This window comes from Pinus tabuliformis, chromosome 3_1 (assembly GCF_031772625.1).
Source record: "Pinus tabuliformis cultivar Carrire ecotype Pingquan chromosome 3_1, CPIR1, whole genome shotgun sequence".
In the NCBI taxonomy this organism is placed as follows: Eukaryota; Viridiplantae; Streptophyta; class Pinopsida; order Pinales; family Pinaceae; genus Pinus; species Pinus tabuliformis.
The window spans coordinates 216,425,413-216,445,196 of record NC_142301.1 but is presented as its reverse complement, the minus strand read 5'-3'; the positions used below and the strand labels follow the sequence as shown (position 1 = coordinate 216,445,196).

Below are 19,784 nucleotides of genomic sequence, written 5' to 3'. Positions count from 1 at the left end.
TATTTGGGCCAGAGACTTCCCCAAACTACTGGAGTACTTTAATGATACTTATTGAACTAATATTAGTCACACCAATCCAAACATTTTGACTTGACTTAATATTATCATTGCAGTGTTAATACTTCAACATTATTGGCAATGCCTTTTGATGGTGATTGGTTGATGTCATCTGTTTGCAGAGCAATATAAGTGAGTTCTTCATGAGCTAGTGTTTACAATCAGCTGGAAGTCAGCGTGATTGCCTCTATGTTTTGAGTCTTGACATTACTTTCTTTGATCAGTTATAAGTTTAAGGTTTTCAATTAATCAGTGGTTGTAGAATATACATAAAACACATACATGGTGTTCAAATCAATCGGTTATTAGTTCTTAGATAAGAATAATCACAACTTGGGGAAGCTCTTAGTATGATCTGCAGGAAAGAGCAAACAAGTTGAGCACGAAAGATGCATGTGTTAAGCATAATGTGATAAATCAAAATCAACCTTTTCTACTAAGTTCTACTACTATTGCTTATCCTCTTTCCAAGAAGGATGAAAAAATTGCTGCTGCCATGAGTCTGATGTTGGTGAAGGCAGTGGTCATATTACTAGATTATATTTTACATTATTCTTACTTGTGCTTTTCCAGATTGGCTTCTTGTCTATGTTACTGGATCTTTCATTGATCCAGGATGAAAAGCAGATCTGGCAAGATCCATCCTGGATCTATTTGGGGCCCTAAAACTCAACATTCCACCAAGTTTCGGGGATGGGGGAACACAGGAGTGGTGAAATGCACATGGGGGATGTGTGGGAGCCACCCCCAACGTTTAGGGAAATTCATGGGGAACAGGGGGATGTTGGGGTCCCTAACATAAGGGTCACCGTCTATAACATTATAAAAATAAAAATAATAATGATAAAATTCCAACAACAACAATTCATCTATGCGAATTCATCATTGTGCAATGTAAATACTAAATACTAAATACTAAAATACTAGATACAAATTTGTAAATAATATAAACATGGTTTGGATTCAGATTCAGAAATGAAATACTGTATACATGAATTAATTCATCATTCTAAAATCTAATTTGTACTAAGCAAAGTATCTAAGTTGTGTTAAACGTGGAAATGTATACAAGTTGCTAAAGTGGGAACACCTGGAAATGTGAACCTCCCAAAATGGGTATGTTGGGGAAACAGAGTTTATAAAAAAATACAAAAAATGATAGATATATGGTTTTCTTTCAAAGAACACATTGTCTTGCAAGAAAATAAGAATGATAGACATAATTGACATTTTAGAAGGAGACCATGCTAATATTAAGTCTCGTAGATGATTAAATGATGTGAAATCCCATGGCTTGGTGGTTTTGACTAATGCCAATCTCATACCGTCATACATTATAGAATCCAGCGGAAATGCTACAATCGTACTAATCCTAAAATCCTGAAAACTGTTAAGGCTGCTGAATTTTGAATGGGATATGGAATTCTATTTTCTCCATATGCAGTCTGATAAAGTTGAAACCACTCTCAAACATCCTGAAACAAATAATGGCAATGTCAAAAATTTAAGTAAAAGGATAAGAAAGGTAAGAAAAAACAAATGTCAGCTTGAAAGATAAAGGATAATGTCAACTTTTACTATTACCATAATTACCAAGGTCACAAACTCCTCAAAGCTCAATCTCCTATTTCTATTTTGTCTTCAGAGGGTTGTTGGACAAAAAATTGTCTTGGGAGGGTGGAGGGGGGGTGTTGCCCAGGGGCCCCCCTTTTGGGGTGGGGAGAGGGGAAGGATGAGAGTGGTGCCCAAGCGTCCCCCTTTGGGAGGGTGGAACCTAGACACCCCCCGTCCAGAGGGGGGATGTCTAGACACCTCCTTTTGCTAAACGTGCTCCGCACATTGGGGAAACGTTTTCCCATGTGTTTCCCTGCATTTACAAAAAGGGGAGTGGGGGTAAACATTTACCATGGTACCCAATGCCCCTGGAGCGTAGGAAGCGAAGGGGCATTCCTCCCACCTTGGGGAACACTGTGAAAAGCATTTCTGCCTATGAAACACACAAATTGATTTTTTCATAGCGGATTATGTTTCTAAGTTTATCAGAGTGATTTGGAAGGATATATTTGGAGATCTGAATTTTCTATGTTTCTGTTTCCAGATTGAATTCTTGGCTGGGTTACCAGATCTATCATTGATCAAGGTTGAAGCACAGATCTAGCAAGATCCATCCTGGATCCATTTGGGGCCCTAAAACTAATTTCTGCCTATCAAATAGCCCCTCTATTCTGAAACACACAAATCGAGCTTTCATGGTAGTCTACATTTCTAAGTTCATGAGAGCAATTTGGAGGGATATATTTGGAGATCTAAATTTTCTATGTTTCTGGCTCGTTGGCATTTGCCAACCTCCACTCAGGGGCCTAAAACAGTTATGCCTATAAAATAGTCCCTTCTACCTATTCTAAAACACAATTTGTGTTTTTCGTTACAGTCTACATTTTAAGTTTGTTAGAGCAATTGAGAGTGATACTTTGGAAATCTAAATTTTTAATGTTTCTGGTTGATGTTTTTTAATGAAATCTAAATATATAATATTTATATTATTTTAATGTTTCCCTATAATATCTGGATCGGACCACTCAGAAAGTTTGGCAGATCCACCTCCTTTTCCATGCAACTTAGCTTCTCGGTAGAGGTTGTTGGCATTTGCTGACCCCCAAATGACATTCCATTGTGTAGTTACAGGTTATTTCCCCCTTTTTACCCCATGGTTGGCTATTGTTTTATTTATTGCTGCATAATGCCATGAACATGCAAAGGAGCAAAATGACCATGCCAATTTTCATATTCTTCAACTCATATGCAGTGTAGGAGTGGGTAGTTTGTCCCACAATAACTGCACACCATTCAATGAAAGTTTTCTAGAAAACTAACATGCAATCTACAAAACACATGATTAATGGACCCTGTTCCAAACACTTGAGTCATGACTGAGAAACCCTTGTGTCTAAAATTGAAAGAATGAATCTTCCTATGGTCAACAGTCAGGAAGCTCATCATTAAATGGAACAATGGAATGTGAAGGGTCAAAGCAGCAAGTCCAAAAATTTTCCGTTTCAGATGTGACTGAAACCCATTATTAATAGAAGGTATTGCTGAATGGCACAAAGGATTGTGAAGGGTCGAAGCAGCAAGACCAAAAATTTTCCGTTTCAGATGTAGCTTACAAGAGTTGTAAGCGATGATACCCTTAGCATAACGTTGACCACATAGGGACATTCCATGTCTGGACAGTTCCATTGAATGCGACATCATTGGCAATCTAAAAAGAAAATTGGGCCAAATGATGCATTCTATGGCTTAACACCTGCATAAAATATGATCTTATTAGCAGAATGTTAAGCAACATGGGGATATCCCATGTCTGGACAGCTACATGCAGTTAAGCATGCTATTCAGGATCTAAGATTAAAATTCTTTGGCCCAAATACAGTTCAACACTTATTTTCAGGTGGTATTTTTGAGTTGAAACTTTCGAAAGTATGTCTAATTAGATATTCCATCCTTCATAATGGTTCTAACAGTGGTTTCCTCAGTATATAGATACTCAATTTGTGATAAAACCAATTAAATGGGATCATTTTCACAGTGCCTGTTTGTGATCCTTGCCACTGTATGCAAAGTGGACTACAAAATATGATACAATAATTTTTCTTTTCTTGAGTCATATTTAGAAAAGTGTATTATCATCTTTGAAAGCCTCCAAACATCATCTTTAACAGTCCTTGTATTCCTACAGTTTTTTATAAACTATTTGATTTTGTGACCGATCACTTGTTGAATACACCGATTGAAATGTTCTGAAAAAAATGTTTGTAGCTGAATTTGTAAAGTCACATATTCAGTGATCTTGCCGTTGGATTTTGTAAGATACCTGACATGTCTCTTAAAGGCTGTGCAGAATGTAAGTTTAAGTTGGCTGCCTCATGCTTTCAGAGCTTTGGATTTGTGATGCATCTAATCTGGATGCCGCTGAAGAGGCTTTACTTTCATTCAGAAAGGAATTCAGTGCCGGTTTCAACATACATTGGAATAATATCCAAATCCTGTCAAGATTATGTTCAAATCGGCTTCCATTCATTAATTGCCCTAGTCCTGGTTTTCTCTCAGTTTTGTTTTATGGGTTGACCACCTACAAGCCGACTGCTTTCTGAGTCTTCCTGTCTGATGTTTTAGCCATTTTTCTTTCTTATTCTATATACACATCTTCCCCTTTATTTCTTTCATGTTTCCTTCATAGTATCAAGATTTGAGTCTGGATTAATATGATTCAGTACAGAAAAAATACGTGACAAAAAAATCTAGTACGGAGAAAATGTGGAAGTAGACATCTCATAGATACATGAACATGTATTTTTCAAGTTAAATATATATATATATATAGGTGTTCTATATTTTAAAAATTTTGTTCATTCTTCATTGTAAGCAATTTGAAACATATCTCAAGTTCGAAACATAACATATCATATAACAATGTGACATATGACATCCTGATTCCCTCACCAATCCCAAGATAGTTACTACTGTGAAAAAAATAGAGATTAATTCTGGAGTGTTTAATGCAGAAGTACAAGTGAAAAAACATGATATTAGATAGATAAATTTTAAATCCCAGGTCCATGGTCATGGCTTCAATTATGTAATTTTAGATAAATTTTAAATCATAGCTTAAAGTTAAAATTCCAGGGTCATGGTCTTAATTTATCAATTTTCAAAGTTTGATTAGGTAACATCTGTGACTTGAAAGAAAAGTCCAAGTAGTAGGAACCACATATTAATCAAAGTTCATTCAAAAGATCAAGGGGAGTAACAGTCACAAATTTCTTTGAAATGATTCCTGTGTTTTTCTACGTCCATTCTCAACTTTGCCTCGCTCTTGCAAAATCTTTCCCTTGTGCAATTTGTGTTTTGGGTCTGTCTTAATCAATTGAAACTGCATTTATTACACATTTATTTATATGAAAGAGCATGTGGGCTGAACGTTCAGAATCTGGCCATTGCCTTGTCACGGTAAAGTTGTGGATAATATGAGCGATCACTAGCTATGTTTCAACTCTTATATTGACAATTGATGAATGGTTGAATTGTTAACACTTAAACTACAGCATGGCATTAACTATTCTATTTTAAGTCCCACTCTTATGTTAATAATTAACTTTTAATGAATAGTGTTGGATGGTTGAGAGTTCAACTATAGCATGAGTATACACCATGGTGGTCTCTCAAATTTCGATGTTTAAATATTTTCTTGATCTTTAAAAGTTTAAAATTGTATATATTGCTTAAAAATATCCATACCACGTCCAATATTTGCAGAAGTTTGAACTATACTACTCTGTACACCAAAGGCCAAAGTTTGATTAGGTAACATCTGTGACTTGAAAGAAAAGTCCAAGTAGTAGGAACCACATATTAATCAAAGTTCATTCAAAAGATCAAGGGGAGTAACAGTCACAAATTTCTTTGAAATGATTCCTGTGTTTTTCTACGTCCATTCTCAACTTTGCCTCGCTCTTGCAAAATCTTTCCCTTGTGCAATTTGTGTTTTGGGTCTGTCTTAATCAATTGAAACTGCATTTATTACACATTTATTTATATGAAAGAGCATGTGGGCTGAACGTTCAGAATCTGGCCATTGCCTTGTCACGGTAAAGTTGTGGATAATATGAGCGATCACTAGCTATGTTTCAACTCTTATATTGACAATTGATGAATGGTTGAATTGTTAACACTTAAACTACAGCATGGGCATTAACTATTCTATTTTAAGTCCCACTCTTATGTTAATAATTAACTTTTAATGAATAGTGTTGGATGGTTGAGAGTTCAACTATAGCATGAGTATACACCATGGTGGTCTCTCAAATTTCGATGTTTAAATATTTTCTTGATCTTTAAAAGTTTAAAATTGTATATATTGCTTAAAAATATCCATACCACGTCCAATATTTGCAGAAGTTTGAACTATACTACTCTGTACACCAAAGGCCAATAAGGCCGAATCTTGCTTTCCTTCATATATTTTTTTCTTGGCCTATCCACAAAAATAGCTTTCTTCCGATTGTTTAGGATACTGGGCGGGTTACTTGTCATTACAATACTAAAAACTGATTGTAACTTTTTAAATGGAAATTAGAATCTTGGAACTCTAGTTAGTCTATCTGATGGCTTCATTGATTCTCCAAATATGCACGTCTTTCTATTATTGTTGAATTGGAGTTGGTACTATTTTCAGAAGGATGCGTGCTTTTTCATCTTGAAAATGCCACTTTACTGTCACCATGCGAGTGTGTTTTTAAACTTCCGTTGTATCTATGTTCTCAAGTGAAAGGGTTTATCAATATTAGATAGGAAACTATAGATCAAGTAATAGATTCTGAGATTTTTCAGCCCGCCTTATCTATTTGCCTACAAGAAAAGGAAGAGAGATTACCAAAACATTGGTACAGCTGTTAAAAAACTGTAGTTGACCTTTTTCCGGTTGCTTCAAATTGGAAAGAGCCCTTTATTCACTGATCCGCACTCTGTTACACATTGTTCAGGCAATATCCAAATATTGTTAAACATTCATGCTCAAACTTCCACCTCTTTCAGGGTTTTGCATAATGAAACAAATTATGTAAATGACAATGTAATAATCCAAGCAAGAACTATTTGTGCATAAACGTCAAGGTAGTTATCCAAACAAGAGCTATTTTTCTGAAATTCGAAGTTTTATGTAAAGTAAAAAGGTCATTTAAATTTTTTCTGCAATATGCTCTTTTGATATATCTAATGTTAGAGGAACCATATTTCCTTGGAATGGCCCTGGGAAAAGTATTCAGCTGGGGAAAAGTATTCAGCTCAATACATGGCGATGCACATTGAGAGTATCGGCTCGTCAACCCTTGCCATAGTTGTGACTTGTGAGTACTCATGGAGTGTACCAAGTACCGCGAGTCAATACTTGCTGCACTGGTGAGTAATTTTTCCTCCATTAAAAATATATTTTCTTTTGTTCCTTTATACTGCCGAGTATGACAATTATGCCCAATTATCTGCCTTGGCAAGTACAAGTTCGAGTATATGTATGGTAGTTATGTTAGTGACTTTCAAATTTCAATTCTCGTAAGATTTTAAATTACATAAAGTCAACAGCACATAGTCAAACTTTGAAGATTGGTAATTGCTGGTCTACTGGTCTATTGATTAGGTGCATCTTAGACTTCTGTATCATTTCTTGGCATCTGCAGTTTGCATACATAAGACAGTAGTTAGTAATATGTTGCAGACTTGCTGCATAAATATAAACTCTCAAAAAACATCACCAGAAGGGGCGCACGTCAATGTTGTGTAGAAACTCAATTGAACAAACATTAAAAATTATGACTAGGATTGTTTAGTGGTAATCTGCCTAACTGTTCACCGCACATTTTTATTACAGGTTTTCACTTATTCCAAGGTTTCGAGTCTTGGCCACAATATATTGCAAATTTGCAATTATTTCTTTATCAGGCACCAAAATTGTTCATCAATAGCAGCTTCATGCAGGAGCTCTTCACATTTTGAAGTGAATCATTATTTTTTTCAGTAATGGCAGCTTCATGCATGACCTCTTTACATTTCGAAATGAATCATCATTTAAGTTCAGTTTTCTCCTTTTTCATAAAAAATGTTAACAGGTATAAACACAAAAGCAGGGTTTTTTTGGTCAAGTACAGGACACCATCTGATTGGATTTTCAGTTTTTTTGGTCAAGTGTAGTTGCTGGAATGGAACTTAAGTCAATCTTTGTAATAACGAAATTTAATGTGAACTCAGTCATTCTTAATAATAACAAATGCTAAACTAACCCAGGAGATTCCAGGAATCAAATGTAAAGCAAACAGAATTATCTGAGAAATGTCTATACACGAAACCTTAAATTTACAGTTTTTTGGTGCTATTTGTTTTTGCCATAAATGTGCATGTGCATCTTCTGTAATGATGGGTTATTTTATCTCCAACCATAATATGTTGTGTATTTGTTAGCACAGTGAATCAGTCTGGAGTGTCACACAACCAAGGGTGGATAATGGTCTGCATTGAACTGAAGCAATAGCCATAGATCTGTCTACACAGTTACTATAGACAGATCTTTGGAACACATGCTTGCATGGTGGCAAGTGTATTCATTTGCTATTGCTAAGCGGGCCTCAAATTTTAAATTGCCAAAGGCCTTAAACAGCAGTATCTATTTACGAAAGGCCTGACAGAAGTATTCAACATCGACAGAAATTGATAGACAGCAATTATGGAGGGCAAACTGATCAGAACTCGTGGTTTCTAGGCTAAATGATGGGTTATGTTAAAGTTACCATATACAATGGCTCCATGGATAAATGATCACGTATGGCCTAACTTGATTAGTGAATTTATTTCTCCACACATTTCATATGGCCTTTTCATGTCTTGCAACAAACTTAAAGCAAAATGGACCAAAATGTTCCGACTTTCATCAAATTTTAAGATGTTTTCCAGTTTGTTTGTGGCTGGCTGTATGCCTTCTAAATATTTTGTGGCTGGTTGGTTGTATGCCTTGTAAATATGCATTGCCACATGCATGCCATGCTTGACGAACTTATTGGGTTTAGTCCTCAAGTACACTTTCACCTTTGTATTTGTGGTGTGTGCTCTATTATCACCAGAATATTTGTCCGTATTCACTTTTATGTAAACAAAGATGATTGTAGAAACGCTTCGTCCAACATACCAATATGGATTAGTGCAAAGTAGCATACTAAAGCATCCAACTAATTCAGGATCCGACCTGACATTTCGTCCCAATCCCTATTCTTTGTAGTACTCTCGAATTGTAACCCTTTTCTGCATTATTTATACTCTTGCTTCCTAGTTTCTACCAAAATTCCTTGCCAGCGTTTTCAAACTGCAACCCGTCATGCTTTCACTTTTTTCCCACTTTAAAGTCAAAAGAAAAAATATTTGTAATATAAGACATTGTGCACATATGCAGTTTTTTCATAACCTCTGCACAATAAGTCAATGTTTACTCTTGCGTACTTATGGTCAAAGGAAGATGTATTTCTGGTCAAACAAAGATAAAATATATGGTGAATATGTGGGTTTTCTCATAACCTATGTACATAAAGTCATATGTAGTTTTTTTCATAACCTATGTGCATTAAGTCATGTGTAATTTTTTCCATAACCTATGCACATTAAGTCAATGTTGTTGGTTGAATTTGTGACACTCCAAAGCAAAAAGAGTTCTATAAAAATAAATCAAACTTTTAATGAATGTTAAAAAGTGTAACCCTAAACAAAAATATAAAATTTCTAACGGAATAATAGTGATTGTACATATGCTATACAGTACTAAGCAATGGTCACAACGGACTTTGTAATCAACGGAGCTTGGAACAAATCGTCCTAGTTTATTTTGAAATTTTATAGCACTACTCCCGTATTAAACAGATTTGACTCTGAAAATGCTAATCTGTTGTACTTTACTTCCCAAACTACTTAAAACAGTGATCCACCTCTAGGCATTTCCTTGATACTCCGTGAACACAATATCTCTGTTCTGATGCATGAATTCACTAAGTTCAGTAAACAACATTTCCATTGAATTGAAATCAACAAAATATATTTTCCATTAAATATAAAAACCATTTTTTCATAAAAATGCTCATACCAATGAATCTGTAATTTTGCTTACAATCCATTGAAGTGGGATAACTGCTTTTAACATTATTATAATATTCATAGCTGAATGGAAATGTCAGTAAAAAGTTAGCGACTAGATGGAATCTGTAATTTTGCTTACAATCCATTGAAGTGGGATAACTGCTTTTAACATTATTATAATGTTCATAGCTGAATGGAAATGTCAGTAAAAAGTTAGCGACTAGATGGTGTCACAACATTTGGCATTATTCAAATACAACAAATGGAACCCCATGAACGCATATATTCACAGGAAAGCACATATACATTATACTAATCATTAAAAAGAGAACATACATTATTATATAATTATTTCACAGAAAAGGGCGTATATTTTAACAGCATTCTGGTAATGGCAGCTACCAAGCAATTAGCATTATTAAATTATTTAAAACTTTTGTACCATGATTAACATTCAAAAGCATAACCGTGAAACTCTTACACAACAATGGAAAGAATCAAGCGTGCATTTGGCAGAATATGGCAAACATGAAAATAATTCTGAGGCAACATAATATGAAACCTTAGCATACATCCACTCCAAAGTAGTAATTTCAGTACATACATTATTTATATAATTATTTCACAGAAAAGGGAGTAAATTTTAACAGCATTCTGGTAATGGCAGCTATCAAGCAATTTGCATGATTAAATTATTTAAAATTTTTGTACCATGATGAACATTCAAAAGTATAACTGTGAAACTCTTATACAACAATCGAAAGAATCAAGCGTGCATTTGGCAGAATATGGCAAACATGAAAATGCCAAATTTGAAACCTTAGTATACATCCACTCCAAGTAGTAATTTCAATAGGTGTAATTCCTGCTGCATTCATAAATTTCCTCAAATTACCAACACCTATCATAAATTTCCTCAAACTACCAACACTATCTACTTAGTTGGATCAGATGCTACACACTAACCTGGTCAATAATGCGAATGAGACACATCTTCTCAAACTACCAACAATATTTACTAAGTTGGACCAGATTCTCCACACACTTATCCTGGTTAATAATACGAATGAAGATTCTTCCCATCCATTCTTACAGGCTCCTATTCAATGCAGTAGAAAGACATTTAATAGTAGATAGGATGAAACAAAAAATTCTGCATCAATATATATGAAATAGTAATCACAGCCTCGTCAAATTCCGTAACCCAAATCATCAAAAAAAGGCAGCTTAAAAGACAAAGACTTTACTCAGACTTCCATCATGAACAAAAATAAACAAAAGAGGCTCTTTGTTTGAATTTTTTTAGTTGGGAATAAAAAAGAAGAATGCCCCTGCAAAATACATTGTAGGGAAGAAGCCATGCCAGCCGCTTCATATTGTACACATTGATACTACAATTTACAACATTTTATACAACCTGCACCCTAAATAATGAGAGATGCAGTTTGGCATCAAACATGGCCTTGTGGCAGTTACAGTTTTCCTTTTTCTTTGGGTTCCGTTGAAACCCCAAGTTAAGTTGGTAACAGAGCAGTACAGAAGAATGGCAAGGGCTGGTGAAGCACTCCCAACCAACCCAACTGCCTGCAGCCCCACAATTATTTGTGAAAGATATTTATGGCCTCAATCTAACCCACTCAAACCTACCAGGCAAAGGCGAGTCACCTACTGGGTCATAATTGTACCTATTCAAAACATTAACATAACTGTCAGAACACAAGTAACTCGCCCACCACAATCCCGAACAATACTGAATGTACATGGCAAAAAAAAAGGTCCAAAAATTGAAAAAAGCAGAGAAAAAGGCTATTTTATTGTTGTTATTGGGCCGTTACCTATCTGTAAATCGTCTTTGTTCTTGCTGCTCTGCACCGGCGAAGAATTCTTCAATTTCGTTGGTGGTGGGAACGTGAAATTGGTTGCGAGTGCCATGCCCCCCTTCGGTCTGGAATCTTCTTCTGCCGGCGTTGGAGGGAGGCCTAGTCGTGGACCCGGGGTTTCCATCGTCTCCACGTCCCTTGTGTAGCTCGATGGCGTCGTTTCTCTAGTTCTTCTGCGGAAAACCCCCACCAAAATAAATTTCAGTCCGCAAATTTTCTTAAGGCAGGTAGGGAAAATTAAATAAATTCTAAAGCAAAATATTAAAGGAAATACCTTTCCCTCGAGTCGAGATCCATTACGTTCTCCCCAAATGATGCCTCTACCTGCCAACAATTTCCATTCAGTGGTCCGACCCCTCGAAAAAATCGAAAAAAAAAAAATGAAGTGAAGAGGAGCAACAGTGGTCTCACCTCCATGCCATCCTCGTCCTCATGGGGAGCTTCGGAGGGCCGCACCGACGCATGGTCGTCGTCACGGCGCTCCTTCCTTTGGGCTGCTTTGGCCGGCTTGGCGTTGTGAGAAAACGTTGCAGAATTGTTCCTGGAATGAGCCACGGAAGACTGTTGTTGGAGGACTCTATGACTACTTTTGTCGCTGGCCACTCTCGCCTCCTCTGAAACTGCCAGCCTCGAAGGCTCGCTCAAGCTCAAGCTCCTCTTGGACTCCCCGTGGCTTGTTGCTTCATGGGCGCTGTGGTAACACCTGGAAAATTTCTCCAGCTTTCTACTTCGTAGCTCAAGGTAGCATGTGTGCATGGAGGACTCCACACAGGGTGAAGCAGGAGGAGCAGAGCTCTGGTGTTTCGTAGTCACAGATTTGGAGGCACCGAGGCGCCGGTGGTCTTTCTGTGAAGAAGCTGCTGCAAGCGTCCGAGCCCTCGTTCTCACACCAAGCGAGCCCTGCGAGACCTCCATCACAGCTACCTCGCCTACGCCTTTCCCTTTTCTCATGTATTTCCCCATTTTTGAACCACGGTAAGGAGCCACGGTTGAAACCCACTGTTCTAAGCCCACACTGCATGCCAAGTTCAAAAAAAAAGGAAGAGAAAAAGACGAATTCGCGAGAGGTGCTGATTTTTCTTGATACTCTACAGAATAATTTTTTTTTCCTTGCTATGCACGAGCACACGGTTTGGATTTCTCATTCTTAAAACATTTGCCCTAAAATTTGCCCAGAAACCCAAAACAGCTTGTGAAAATTTCGAGATTCCTCGAACCCTCGCAGACAAAAATTTGTCCAAATGCTTTTTCAGAAAATGTACTCACAAAATATTTCCCTATCCTGCTGCTGCTGTTAAACCAGAGGAAAAAGACCTCCTTGCTGAAAAACCAGAATTCAAGCGAATTTTTTTTTCGCAGTCGAAAAATTTGCATTAAAAATTGGAGGAAAGGAAACTATGTCCGAGTGCTCGTCGGTGTAAATTTGATTTGACTGACCAGCTATCTTGCAGAAGTCGAGTACACACTGCAATGGCGTCTTCTTGGCGACGGTGATTCCTGCTGTTTCAAGAAAAACCGAGTGAGTTACAGATAGAGACTGGCAGATTGCTGTGCCGGCTCAAACAAAAATAACAGACACTGACAAATGGCCACAACGGCCTTTCTCAACCCAAGGGCAGGAACGGAGGGGAGCAGTATCGGAGGGCTGATCAGAAGGGGAAACGCAACGGCGTAAGAGATTAATGGAAACAGGACAGGAGAGGTGCGGGGGTCTCTGCCTGTTTGTGTTTTTATGTGGTGGGGAGTTAGGATACCTTTGCGTCCTTTTGCCTCGGGCACCGTGATTAATATAGCCCCCTCGATACTCGCCCTGCTATCTTAAGCCTTGTCTTTGTCTCTCTAATTTCCCCACTAAATTTATCTTAATCTATATGCCCGATAAATTGGTGGGTAAGCTAAAAACGGGAACGAATGATAGTGGTGGTTATGGCTGCGTGCACTTATCAAGTTTTGCTACCACAACTTTTCTCCCTCATTTCAATAATATTCCTCATTTCAATAATATTGTACCAGTAACGTACTGTTCATATATATAAAATTTTCTTGAGCTGGAGGTTAACTTTTATGATTGGGCTGCACTAGTATTTTTTGCTAGCTGAAACAGCAGATGAACTTAGGACCCATAAACTGAAATATAAATCGGTGCATTGATTCCATGACCTTCCAAAATTTCAGAATATTCAGACTAGGTAGGTTGGTTGCCATCTTACCTTTCCCTATATAAGAACAGCACACAGCTTTCACTAAAATGGGACAAAATTGGTATTTTAATGGAGTGGAAAAAAAAATTATTTTTTAATTTGTAAATTTAGATATTGAAAATTGTATTTTGTTTCTTTTTTATGGTGGGAAAATCTATCATAATTCAGTCGTCAAACCTGTAGTGAATGCAGCTATTTCTGGCTGCTATCAGCTAAAGCAGTTGTCATACCTGTAGTGAGTACAGTGATCTCTGGCTGTGATCAGCTAATGCAGGCTGACTCATCACCCTTATTCAAGGAAAACTATGCCAACTGAAATAACCTACTAATGGTCCATAAGAGAGGAGACAAACTGTTATCCAAACAAAAACAATATTAGACTATACTCCAAGCACTATCTTGTTTCTACCATTATTTTTGATTGGAAATTAAAGATACATTCACTTAATAAATTGAGATATATAAAATTTAAATATATTTTAATTTTTATTATAAATGAAAATTACAAAATATGGATTGATTCCATGACCTTCCAAAATTTCAGAATATTCAGACTAGGTAGGTTGGTTGCCATCTTACCTTTCCCTATATAAGAACAGCACACAGGGTTCACTATAATGAGACAAAATTGGTATTTTAATGGAGTAAAAAATAAAAAATAAAAATTGGATTTTTTAGTTTGTAAATTTTGATTTTGAAAATTGTATATATATATATATATTAATGGTGGGAAAATCCATCATAATTCAGTGGTCAAACCTGTGGTGAATACAGTGATCTCTGGCTACTATCAGCTAAAGCATTTGTCATACCTGTGGTGAGTACAACAATCTCTGGCTGCTATCAGTTAATGCAGGCTGACTCATCACCCTTATTCAAGGAAAACTATGCCCACTGAAATAACCTACTAATGGTCCGTAAAAGCACAGACAAACTATAAAACAATATTAAGCTATACTCCAAGCACTATCTTGTTTCTACCATATATTTTTACTGGAAATTAAAAATACATTCACTTAATAAATTGAGATTTATAACATTTAAATATGTTTTAATTTTTATTATAAATGATAATTACGAAATATCTTATAACTTAAAAGTTATAAGATATAAATATATTTTAATTTTTTTTTAAATTGGTTTATAATAATTTTTTTTTTTTCAAAAACAGTGGTTTTACAAATTGAGATATTTTATAATTTAAATGTATTTTACATATTTATCAATTTATGCAAATTAATCAAAATATAATTTAATAAATAATTCCATTATTTTTTTTAATATTGTTAATAAATAATTCTATTATTATGGTTTTTAAATATATTTTATACTAAAATTTTATTGAAAATTTTTATAATTAACTATTAAATTCCATTATTAAAATTAAACCCCAAAACATATTTCTCTATTCACCTTATTTTAAATTTTATGTTTTAAACATATATGTTATACTCTAAAACTACTTATTTAGGTTATTTTTTGGTTTTGATTTTTTTTTAATATTTTATAATAAAGCTAATTTCATTATAAATTTTTTTAAATATCATAAATAAATAATTTCATTATTAATGATTTTTTAATATATTTTGTACTGAATTTTATTGAAAAAATTATAATTACTATCAAATTCCATTGTTAAAATTACTACAAACATTATTAAAATTAACAAAAACATATCTGGGTATCAAATTCTATTTCTCTATTCACCTTTTACTAGAAGTTTATGTTTTAAACATACTTATATAATACTCCAAAATTACTCATTTGTATTATTTTTTTATTTTGAAAAAAATCCAAGATTTTATTAATTTGAAGTAAATATTTTGAAATATTGTGTTTTTTTTAATGGTTAAAAAAATCCAATATTTTACTAATTTGAAGTTTTGTGATTATGTATAGGTCTCTAGCACTCTTGTATGACAACCAATAAAATAACAACCAGTTAACTAAAGCTACGGTGCTGTTGAATGTTATATGAAACTAAATCTTTAATAAAAATAATATTATATAAATAATAATTTAAATAAAATTGTAAATTTAAATGTTGAATTGTATTTTCAATATATATTTTAAAAAATGTTATATAATAAAAAAATAATTAATTTTATTTTATAACTTAGAATTCATTAATAAAAAATTTAATCATTATTTTTTAACTTCCCAAAAATCTAAATATTAACCTTTAAAATTTATTACTTCATTACAAAAACCTATCTGACTACCAAATTCTATTACTTTATTCACCTCATATTTTTGTTTATATTCCAATATTTTGCAATAATTTGAAGTATTAGGGTTTATGTTAGGATTTTTGCATTTATAAAAGTGAATTTTTATGTTAATATTGATAGCTGCTTCTGGAACACTGTAGAATTATGAAAAATTGTTGAGGTGTTTGAATTTAATGTGAAAAGAATGTTAACACTAAAAATATTAATAACAATCTAGGATAAGTAAGATTTTTTTTATAGAGTGAATTTTTAATAAAAATAAATATTTTATTAAATAAAATTGTAAATTTTAAAGGTTGAGATCATGTATTTATAAATTTTTAAAATATTTTTGTTTTTAAAACCTAACGAAATTCAAAATCTGTATTTAAATGGTTACCTATATAATAAATCAATACAACGATATCTTTTTCAAATATTATACGATAAGGATTAATTTAATGAAAAATTATCTAAGTAATTATTATTATTATTTGATATCTCTAGATAACTCAGTAATAAAAAACTTAATCACGGTCTTTACAATTTCACAGAATTCTGCCCGAAGAATCTAAATTCTAACATTTAAAATTTATTGCTTTATAATTTTTTATATCATTAAACTGCTCTAATATAATGTTGCCATTTTTCTCATATGAAATTAGAATTAAAAAAACAAATAATATTATAGCAAAATGGTCATTTAAATTTTTTGCCTCCTTTAAGAGGCAAAATTGTCCACTAATGATTCAACCCATGCTATTATTGTCCTCTACATTTGGCGTCGGTTTTGGAAGTCGCGGATGGAATGAGTGGTGGTGGTGGGCAGTCAACGGACGGGCGGATGGGCTTTGCTTGGGACCGAAGCATTGGGACCGTTGAAAAAGAATCTTCTGAATTACGTCATCGATCCTTGCCTTTCGGCTTGGGCTCAAACACTATTGAGCTGTCCACGTCAGTAACACCCTCCGCGGGTGGAAGCTGAGAGCGGAAATAAAACGCCGACAGTTCTCCTTTTCCTGCCTGTCTTCCGTGAGCGTGTGGGCTTTCACCCATAACAAACAAGGGGTAGTGATTGTTAGAATGTCCAGCATCCTGCCACGTCAGCGTGGGGCCGAGGGTCGTTCGCTCGGAGAATCTTCTTTTGTGTTTTGGCATATGCTATTTTCACCGCTGCCATGAGTGTACTTTGGAAAATATCTCACGGCGCACCCCCACGTTCAATGCTTACCAACCTCTCCCTTTTGGAATTTGTATATGTAGTCTCTGAAACTCATCTGAAAATGCCCATTTAAAATATATATATATATTTAAATTTCCCTGTGAAGCTCAGATCTGAAAATGTCGATTTCACAGGCGTCGGTTGAATTCTAACTAAAACCCTCACAATTTATGTGTTTTTTAATCTATTGAAAAAAATGGCTTAGAAGTCTTGAAATTACCAAAGGATGGATTGTCTGGATTGTAATTTTTTTACTGACCGGATTCGGACGGCATTCTGAGTTTTGCGTGGACCGAGGTCGCATGGAGGGGTTTGTTTGTTTGGTAAAAGCGATGGGGGATGAGGTCACAGTCTAGCTACAGTTCTGCCAAATTAATGCCAGTAAGTCCGCTGTGCATTGAACTTAACCCGCTTTGCAAGTTTTTGAGATGAAAATAATATTCTGTACTCCCAAAGTTGAGCGCCGAAAGTCCTATTTTCAAATTTCAGTTTCAAAATTGGTGATTGCATCTGGTAGGTTGAAAATAATTTCTCGGCTTTGTCTATTGGCAAAATCATGCCGTCAAATTTTGCGAACAGCACAGTTGAATTCCCATGAGCAGTGCAGAGCGTGAAACTGCCTTGACGGCAGCCCTGATGAATTCCCATGAGCAAGGCGGTGTGTGAAACCGCCTAGGGATTGAACCATTAACGGCCTTTCAGACCGACGGAACATCTATCGCATCAGATACAGCACAAGGCTAATCTGTGGTCCGGTCTCTAAAAGCGTCTGAGGTACTATCTATAACCGAAACCTCCACGGCTTTTATCTACATTTGGCGAGACCAATTTGGTCCTCTCATGTACGGGATATCTGAGGCTTCCATTTTTTTTTTTCACAGCTAGGTTAAGCTTAGCGGGGCGTTAGCCCTAATGTGATGTAAAAGCAACCTGGTTACTTATCAGATTTCCAGAAGTTGTTATTAGGATCGTGCAGCTTCAATGTTGATGGAAAAATGATCTGCGCTTATTTACGAAATATGTTATTATCAAGATTGCGCGAGACTCGAAACTCTGTAAAACCCTAGACACCCTGAAAAGGTTTTTACACGACTATTTCATCACTACAACTTCCATATTCATGTAGATGCAGTTAATTAAATAACAAGTGATATTTACATCATTTTCAGTGATGTCAAAATGTCAGATTGATGATTAAAACTAGATGAAGCTGTTTTAATCTGATGAAACTATATATATCAGATATAGATTATAAAATTTAAATGCAAGAATTTAAAAGACGCTGAATTCATCTCTGTAATCATTATCAGTTCATAAATTCAATGAAAGTTTTCAACAAAAATTGAATTGCTGAATTGTACAAGAATCTCTAAGATGTTAAATTCATCTCGTTTATGTCGACCCTGTAGGAGTTTGCAAGACCTTGAATTCATCTCTATAATCATTATCAATAGCAAATTTCAACACACATTGAATCACGAAACTCAAATTAAAAAAAAATAAACCAATAAGTTGACCCCTTAGGCCCGTTTGCATCCAACTCTTCTCCAAAAAGGGACTAAGGCTACTCTGTACCGAGGAGGAATTTAGTAAAGTGCCGTTAGCGGTTGATCGTATGAGGGCGAGCAGGGGATTAGAATAATCCACTTGGCATGTCCACAACAAGGTGGTTGGACTGGTGGGACTGGCGGCAGTTTTGCATATATGCATATTCTCTTTTCAATAGGCCATACGTCGCCCCCTGCCATCAAATTAAATTGAATTCAACCTTTCTGCTGCAGCATCATAAGATGCTCTTACCCAGTTGCGAATTTAGTCAGGATGAGGTAAACCCTAGTCTGTCTGTCTCGCTCGCTCGGCCTCATCTGTCGCGGTTTACTCGGGGCTAACCAGCAGGCAGTTATATTATGATATCATGTACGCGTGTATGCCGCACTGCAACCTCTTGCTGCTCTCACCGTAGCCTTTATGACACAGGGGCGCTAAACTTAGCAGAGATTTGATAGAATGAAGTTAAAGCTTTTGCGCCGGTTGTCAAGGGTCTGCGCCTACTTCCTCTGTGAATAATCACAGCTTGTACAACGTCACTCTTCACCACTGACGTCAAATCCCAACGAGCCGATCGGATAAACCAACTCCTCATCACGTCTGCCAATGATAGTTTTACCCTTATATAAGTTAATGGAGCCGTCTTATCATGTTGTACTGTTGGAATTTGGTGACAGTAAGTTTTTTTCTTAACTGTTTTGAATCGAATCTGGTGGAATTTTGTTCCATTTTTTGAAGTTTTACAATTGATTTAGAATTGGAATGGGGGCACAATCCATAAAATATTGTTTCTCTATACATGAATCTCAGAACTCTGCTCATATACCACGTCTAACTGAATTTATACTAAGGAAAATTTCTTCAGAACTCAGAACTCTGCTCATATACCACGTCTAACTGACTTTATACTAAGAAAAAATTCTTCAGAACTCAGAACTCTGCTCATATACCACGTCTAACTGAAATTCATACTCAGGATAATTTCTTCAAAACTCAGAAC

The 19,784-nt window shown here is 35.4% G+C and overlaps 1 long non-coding RNA gene and 1 pseudogene across 2 annotated transcripts; one reads left to right on the top strand and one right to left on the bottom strand.

The window, feature by feature from the left end:
- Positions 1-10,994: 10,994 nt before the first annotated feature.
- Positions 10,995-13,383, bottom strand: LOC149186568 (cyclin-dependent kinase inhibitor 5-like; annotated as a pseudogene). Its single transcript, XR_016255703.1, has 4 exons — positions 12,015-13,383; positions 11,878-11,927; positions 11,559-11,776; positions 10,995-11,408 (listed from the first exon to the last, which is right to left on the bottom strand). The product of XR_016255703.1 is annotated as a cyclin-dependent kinase inhibitor 5-like (transcript).
- A 3,887-nt stretch (positions 13,384-17,270) lies between these two features.
- LOC149186567 (uncharacterized) lies at positions 17,271-18,398 on the top strand. The gene is made up of 2 exons (XR_016256145.1): positions 17,271-18,010; positions 18,118-18,398. It is a non-coding gene; the product is annotated as an uncharacterized LOC149186567 (long non-coding RNA).
- The last annotated feature ends 1,386 nt before the right edge of the window (positions 18,399-19,784 follow it).